The 8,196-nt window shown below is 46.2% G+C and overlaps 1 protein-coding gene across 5 annotated transcripts in view; it reads right to left on the reverse strand.

Moving 5' to 3' along the window:
- Rere (arginine-glutamic acid dipeptide repeats) overlaps nucleotides 1-4,572 on the reverse strand; it is a 451,075-nt gene extending 446,503 nt beyond the window's left edge. For 2 of the 5 annotated variants that reach the window (XM_023699557.1, XM_023699553.1), the window contains exon 1: nucleotides 4,091-4,178. The gene's annotated coding sequence lies outside the window, so the exon portion shown is untranslated. Of the gene's footprint in view, nucleotides 1-4,090 lie in introns of all 5 variants that reach the window. The other 3 variants (XM_023699555.1, XM_023699556.1, XM_004639633.2) reach the window with 2 other exon arrangements.
- Nucleotides 4,573-8,196: the final 3,624 nt, after the last annotated feature.

Genomic DNA, 8,196 nt, shown 5'->3' on the forward strand with positions numbered 1-8,196 from the left:
AATTTTCTAATAAATAAATACCTATTTTACACTGCTTGAGAAATAGTAGAACCCTGCCTGACAAGAAACTAAGGACATATGTAACATGCTCACCAAAAGCCCAAGTCACAGTACAAGGCAAGCTTAAGCTCTGAGGTAATTATCAGGATATCAGTAACTAACAGTTATTTAAATATAATTCCATGAGTTCCTCGCTGCTAGAAACTATGAATAACCAAAGCAAAGAAGTGTTACCAGAATCTGATTATGTAAGAACAATAGTGTACTGTTTCAGGACGTGTGTGAAATGTAGTTCACAGCAGTTACACTAGACTCACTTAAACATCTGAATTTTCCGGTATCTTAACCTTTAAATCAACTGCAAAAGTAGCTGCCCAAAGCAGTTAGCAGGAAAGTATACTATTCTCAAAAGAACTTGGCAAGTACAACCTTATTTTACTACTTAAATGTTTTTCTGATTACTGAAATTTGAACAAGATGTTAAAGATTCAAAACCGATTTCAAAGTAATGGGTGCTTATGAAATCCGAAATATTCAATATATTCAGGTTTTGGTTTTTGGTTTTGAGCTACAAGGTCTTACTGTGTAGGTTAGGCTGGCCTTAAACTCAGTGATCCCTGCCTCAGCCTCCCAAATGCTAGCATTACAAGTGTGCACCCCTACAGCCCACCCATGTTCAGGTTTTGAGAAAGGCAGAAATCACAGGGGGGGGGCCCTGACATACTGTAGCTCAGTGTTTGTTCAATAGTACATATAATTACAATACCATCAGTACTGTATTACAATCCCATTTTTTCAAAATTCTATAGATCAACCAGTCAGTCAGAGTTGGCCAAGGAACTGGTATATTTTATTTATTGATTTGGACGGGCTTTTTTGAAAGGGGGGTAACTGGAAATCAAACTCAGGCCCTTGTACTTTCTAGGCAGGTACTTATGCTGCTGAACTATCTGCCCAGCCCTGGATTGCCTTTTTTTTTATTTATTTGTGTGTGTTTGTGTGTGTGTGTGCGTGTGTGTGGCCAGCTCAGCCCACCAGGGGGCGGGGCTGGCTGGCATGTGGTGCTGGGGGATTGAACCGCGGTCCCTGTGCTTCACTTAGCTTAGCTTGTTCTAAGTAGGTGCTTTAGACCACTGAGCCATCTCACCAGCCCCAAGACGCAAACTCTTAACAGTTCATTGTGCTGAAACAATTGAGATGGGTTAGGATACGTAATAATAGTGAGTACTTTTATGGTATTTATCAAGCAGATTACATATGAAATTGTATGCTGATTTTCGAACCTTTGAGCAGAAATTCATGTTAACCTGCATACACATTCATTTCCAATTGTCTCTGGCCTTCTATTTATACAGGTCAAATCCATAAGCCACCCCTAAAACTTACTTTATGTTAGTATGACTGCTAAAAACACTATTGTAATGCAGTACTATTAGGTATACAAAACCTAATTGATTTTATGAGATTTCCCCACCCTCAACTCCTCCCCAACCTCTTCTGCCCGCTCTAAGTCACTTAGAAAACTCTCAGCACAGTGCTAGAATTTTACTTTCTATAGCACAGTTGTGACTTCTTAAATGATATTTTTAAAAAAGAGAGCACTAGTGTATAGTTTCCAACACCTATAACCCAAATAAACCCTCTTATTTTGTGTATCATTTCATGATAAACTATATTTTTTCCTTAAAGATGTAAGAGTATCAATTCAAAAGCAGCCTTAAAAGTCACAATGTGTGGGGCCGGGGAGATGGCTCAGTGGAATAAGTGCTTCCCTGGCAAGCGCAAAGGACTGAGTTCAATCCCTGGTTCCACCAAAAAAAAAAAAAAAAAAAAAAGTCACAATGTGTAAACACCTCTGGTAACAGAACAAATTAATGTCAAGGCAAAGCCAAGAACATAATAAAGCCTCCACGCAAACGTGCTAGTCCAGGGGCATCTGTATTAGCATCTCCAAGAGGTGTCCTTTGTAGAAAGACACTGCAACTGCATTTAAAAGAAAATCATTAAGCCTGAGCCCTTAATCCCCTCCCCCACCCTCTGCCTCAGGCTGGGTCAGAGCAATTAACCAGCAGACGGTGCTAGCCTGCAACCCTCCAGAGTTCACACCAACCTCCACCCCGCCCGGTGCTGGGTTTACCCAAAGTAGCCTCTCAGGCCTGTCCAGTGCTCAGAGAAGCCCCACACCAGCTCTAAAGCAGAAAAACATCATCTCTTCTTAAAAATCCCTACCACTCTATTTACAAAAAACCACCTCACTGAGACCTCAACAGCCAGCAAATCTGACCATCACACCTTGAGACCACAAATCATACACTCACACTCTTGTAACCTCAAAGACAATCTTTATCATTTTAACTGAGACAGAAAAGAGGGTCACATTCACTACAGTAATAGTCAAAGTGAACAAATCGCTGTCTCCAACAAAATTGGAGGCAATGAGGAATATGAAAAGACTCAGAGCTGACTCTAAGGGCCATGTCACATAAAGAGGAATTTTATCTCCACATAGAGAAAGCAGGGGGAGCAAGGGAAACAAAAAAGAGGAGTCTCTGAATATGTTTCTGAGTATCCTTTAGTTCTCCGTGTACTCTTTTGCCCCGCAAGGTTGCAAAAAAAAAAAAAAAAAAAAAGGCCAGCCATAAGGCAGAAAGAAAGCTGAAAAAAAAAAAAAAAGCACCCTCCCCGCCCCCATCTTCTCTCTCCCAAAAAGAGCTGTTTGTCTGTGCAAACCTAGTCCCAAATATGGGAGAGAGAATGAATGTGTGTATGAAAGAACAATGAGCCCTCAGCCTGCCATTGTGTGTGTGTGTGTGTGTGTGTGTGTGTGTGCCTCTTTTCCCTTTGACCTCAACAACAGGGAGAGCTGGAAGCCAGCTTTCCACCCAGGCTAGGCCATCAAAAGCAAAACTGTTTTACAATTAACTCAGCAAGCAAATCCATGGAAAGAAGTGTCTACCCAAAGATGATTTTATTATTGTACAGAGCCAGCCTTCCTCCCCTCCCCCAACAGGCTGAGACCAAAGAAACCAGTGTACACCAGACAAAAAGGTCTCTCTCGAAAGGGAAAGCAATTCTCAAAGCTGTTTGAAATATGAACATACCACCCATCAGATTGCATTACATTAAACGTCTGTTTTGTAATCCACCAAGTTCACCCTTTCGCTACTTATCTTTTTTGTGTTTAAAAAATTGCTTTTGGAGGAAGCTATTTCAACATACAGATAAAACTACTTTCTAAAATGTATCTTAAAATAGCAGTCCATACTGAAACATTTAAAACACCCGGCTTCTCAAGGACACATTTTGCTTAAATCAGTGTTTGACGTCTGTAATCCAGAAAAATTGTAAGCAAACCTTGGAAAAGAGACAGAGAAAAATGACAATTCGACAATGAATCATTTTGTTTTCCTTTCACCAACTTCTCAAACAACCGGTTTCAAAGGAAACCTGCAATACTTTCCCCCTTCCCAACGCAAACGCACACACACACACACCATTCTATATACAACTACTTCTGTACTTTCCACAACACTGAAAAAGAATAAAATAAAATAGAAGCCAATCTCGTGACAGCAAAACTAACACAAGATAGTTAGGAATCCTATTCTGTTCCAAGTAATTTTTGGTTTCATCGTTTCGTTATCACACGGAGCAGAGAACTAGGGATGAACAGCACAAAGGAGGAATCTTTCCCCTAATGTGAAAATGATACTTTCCTAAGAACGCGCCTCCAAGACCCCTAAATCCACAAACATGCAAGAAATGTATAGTTCGGCTCGCTGACTTCCTTCCCCTCCCACGGCGCAGCCAATAATTGAGTCACATGAATCGGTTTAACCTCGGACGAGCACGCGAGCGTGCAGCAGCGGGAGCCAAGCGGGAGCCAAGCGGGAGCAGGGTCACAAGCCACGGGACACACTCGCCAGCCAGGCGCGCGGGACCACGCGAGCCGCCGGCCCTTTATTCTCCGCCACCTCGCGGCCCGGGGCCGCGACCCCCGACTCCCGCGGCGTCCACGCAGCCCGCTCCCCCCGACTCGGCCCCCCCACGCCGCCCGCGCGGGCCCGGGATCGCGGCCGCGGTCACGTACCTTCCCGAGGGCGCTACACCATCCACGGAGGCGTGTGCGGCCGGCTCCGGAAGTGCGGGCGGGGACGGGGCGGGGGCGGCGAGGCCGCGCTGTGCGGGCCGAGGCCGAGGGACCCGCCCGCGGGGACGCAACGGGGGCCGGGGGTTCCCTGCCGCGACCTCTCCCGCGACTCGAGCCCTGGCTCCCTCCTCCGCCGCCGCCTCCTGGTCCGCCCGAGCCTTCAGAAGCAGGAGCCCAGGATCATGTCTGGTTTTGTTTTTCGGAGGGCGAGGGGCTCCCTGAGGAGGGTGGTGATTTTTTTTTTTTTTTTTTTTTTTTTTTTTGCCTCAACTAAGAGAGAAAATGAGGCAGAGACAATGTGGGGAGCGCGAGAGGGACGAGGAGGGGGAAAGAGGAGGCGGGGACCGAGGCCCAGATGGGCGAGCTGCTCGGGGTGTGCGAGAGGAAGAGGAGGCTCCGGAGCGCGGGGGGCGGCTCGCGAGCGTCTGTGGGAGCAGCGGCACCTCAGCGATGGTGGCAGAGCCGCGTCGGGGCTGCTACGCCGACCCGCCGCCCACTCCCTGCTCGGGCCCGGCCCACCTCGCAGTATTGCGCGTGGCCATTGGTGCATCGCAGCGTGACGCGCTCAGGGCGTCGGGCCAATGAGAGGCGGAGGTAGGGCAGAGGGGTGGGACTGCTTTCCTCCCTCCCCCCCCCCACCCCTCCACCGGATAATAAAATGAGCAGAAGGGAAGGCGTGGAGAAGCTGAGCTGAGGCTGCGCACCCGGGTCGGTCCCCAGGGCGGGCGGGCGAGCGCTGCCCTCCGCTCAGGGCTGTCTTTGTGAGCTCCGGCTCCAGGCTGCTGTCCGCGTCCCTCCTCCCGCGGGCCGGGCGCGGTGCTGATCCGCCCGGGACAGGCTGCGCGGCGCGGGCAGGTCCCAGGGGCCGACGAGCGGGAGTCCAGATGCTCTTGTATTACCAGGGTCATCGTTTGCTTTTCCGGTCGCTGAAGACGCGGATTGACATCCCCGGGGAAAGGGGGTGCACACAGTGGATCCCAAGGATTTGCCCTTTAAAGTCTCTATCGAAATGACAAACGGGTGACAAAAGCCGAATTACATAAAAGAAAACAAAATTAGTAAATTGCACTGCTCATTGGAAAAGAAAAAGTCTCACTAAGGAATAAAGAAGAGATCATAGCCAGAGGAAACCGTGAGGGTTTCAGAGAGCAGCATGCAGCCCTGTCCCCCTACATTGGAAAAACAGAGAAAGTCAAACATCACCTTTTTCTTTGAAGAATATTGGATTGTATCCCAACGACCCCCAAAGCTGACGATCATAGTGCCCTCGACGCTGTAAGGGGAGTTGAAGCAGGGCAAAAGCTCATCTTGTACTTAATATAATTTATAGGATTGAGGGGTTGGGAAATTTTAATTATGATTACTAGTTTTTGAAATGCATATCGTGTTTATTGAGTTCTTTCACAGACCCTGGCATAAATCCAGGGTGAATCATCAGCCAATTGTTGGTTTGTTAATATTCTGTAAATGCTCATTGGTGTCCTTAAACCACACACTCTTCCCGGAGGAGTTATGATCTGTAATAGAATAATTAAGGGATAGAACATAGCTCAAGATAATTCATTCATCTATTTTAAATAAAGTGATAATTTTCTCTTTGAAATATCTATTCAGATTGTAATTTCTACACCCAGTGGTTCCTTTTTTTCCCCAATGGTTTCTTTTAAGAATAATTTGGCTCACAGATACTACTAAACTGCAACCCATGAGATCTAAAAACAAAATGGGTTGGGTTTTTTTTTGGCAGAGCCAGGGTTTGAACTCAGGCCCTTGAGCTTGCTAGGGAAGCGTTTATTCTACTGAGCCATCTCCCTGGCCCCATCCTCCTTTTATTTATTTTTATGTATTTGGTACAGGGTCCCACTACACAGCTTGGACTCAGTGATCCTCCTGTTTCAGCCTCCCCATCGGTGGGGGCTGGGCTAGGACAGCCTACAGTACTGGAAATGAACCCAGGTCCTTGCACTTGCTTAGACAGGCACTAGATAGCTGAGCTATCTCTGTGGCCCAGGAAAATATTATTTTCTTTTTTTTTTTCTTTTGGTTTCTTGACTTCAGGCTAGTCTCAATTCTCTGTGATCCTCCTGCCTCAGGCTTCCAAGTCTTAGAGATCACCATGCCTGCTCAGCAGAAATCTATTCTTTCAACTTTGAGATTGGGAGCCTAGTTCATGCCTCCTTTTCCATCGGATAATCTGAGAGCTAAATTTTACAGCATAATAAATTAAGGAAACAGCTTTCAACACTGTAGATCAGGACAGAATTAGCCTTAGTTGGAAGATGATGAAGGGTGAGGTACATGATTTACCTCAGTTTGTACCAAATGGGATGCTGGCTGCAGCACTGTCTCTGCTACAGGCTCTTCTGGAGTGGGCAGATGCAGAATTGTGGGCACAAGAGAGATGCTCAGGGTTAGGGAGCAAAACTTTAAGTAGTAGTAAGTGCTGGTGCTGTTTTCACATATATACGCTTTTGTTTTGTTTTGTGTGAGATGGAGTCTCGCTGTGTAGCTCACTCCAGGCTGGCCTTGAACTCACTATGTAGCCCAGGCTGGCTTCAAATTTGTGGTGATCCTCCGACCTCAGCCTCCCAAAGGCTGGGATTATGGGTGTGTGACACCATGCCTGGGTTCATTTATTTATAAAAGTGTACATTTAGAGGTCTCCAAATTGCATGTAATTACAAAGTGTCCTATTATGGTATCAGATAGTGAAATTAGCAATTGACCTAGTTTACAGGAACAAACCTATGCAAGAAATGTAGCCCAGGGGCTGAGGATTTAGCTCCGTGGCACAGTACCTGCCTGGCAAGTACAAGGTCCAGAGTTTGATTCCCAGTACCAAAAAAAAAAAAGAATTATGGCCCAGACGTATAGCTGAAGGGTGCCAACTGCATCCCCAGGAGCTAAGGGTTGGTTGGTACCCTGGCAAATACAACCTCCCTAACAAGAACAACTAAGCTGTTGAGGGACCGGGAAGATGGCTCAGCAGGATAAGTGCCTGACTGGCAAACACAAGGATCTGAGTTCAATCCCTGGTTCTGCCCAAAAAAACAAAAACAAACAAACAAACAAAAAAAAAAAAACAACTAAGCTGTTGATTGGAAGCTCATTATATCCCAAGCACACTGCTTTGCATGTTACATTCTTTGCTGTCTTGTTGTTGTTTTGCGTATTATGTTCTTTAACCCACATAGGTTTGACCACTGCCCCTAAAGAGTACTTGCCAGGCAGGTGCTGTGTCACTGAGCTGCATCACCCATATGTTAAATAACTTGCTGAAAATTAAACTTTTTTTTTTAATTTTTGTCAGAACTGGGGATTGAACTCAGGCTGTTGCGCTTGCCAGGGAAGCACTTATTCCACTGAGCCATCTCCCCAGCCCACTTGCTGAAAATTAAAAGATCTTAATTAACCTAGTGGCACACACCTGTAATCCCGGAACTCAGGAGGCTGAGGGAGGAGGATGGCCACAAGTTCAAGGACAGCCTGAGTTGCATAGCAAGACCTTGTCTTAAAAAAAAACTGGCCAGATGTGGTGGTGCATGCCTGAAATCTCAGCACTTGGGAGGCTGAGGCAGGATTATTGTGAGTTTACAGCACACCTGAACTGCACAGCGAGACCCTGGCAATCAAACTCACAACCTAGCAATGGCGAGGCAGGCCCTGTGCTGCTGAGCTATATCGTGGGTCCAATTCACAAGAGCTTCAGAAAAAGGATCCCAGCCACACTTCCCGTAAGAGGACTTCTAAACATTCCAAGAGAACCTCATTTCCTTCCACAGAATAGAAATTCTTTCCATGCCCGACCAGAGCAAAGGTCAAGAAAAAGCCCCCAGGGATCTTTGCTTTCCCCAAAGCACCATGTAACACACCCAACCTCCTCAGGTGCACGTAACACAGGACTCTACATTGCAGCTGCTATTTGTTTTGGTTTAGGATTTTGTTGGTTTCTTTGCTGTACTGGATATCCCCAGCAAGTGCAAGGTCCTGAGTCCAATTCCCGGTACCAGAAACAGAAACAGTATAACAGGAAAAAAAAAAAAATA

Source organism: Octodon degus, unplaced genomic scaffold (genome assembly GCF_000260255.1).
Source record: "Octodon degus isolate 3935 unplaced genomic scaffold, OctDeg1.0 scaffold00113, whole genome shotgun sequence".
Taxonomy (NCBI): domain Eukaryota; kingdom Metazoa; phylum Chordata; class Mammalia; order Rodentia; family Octodontidae; genus Octodon; species Octodon degus.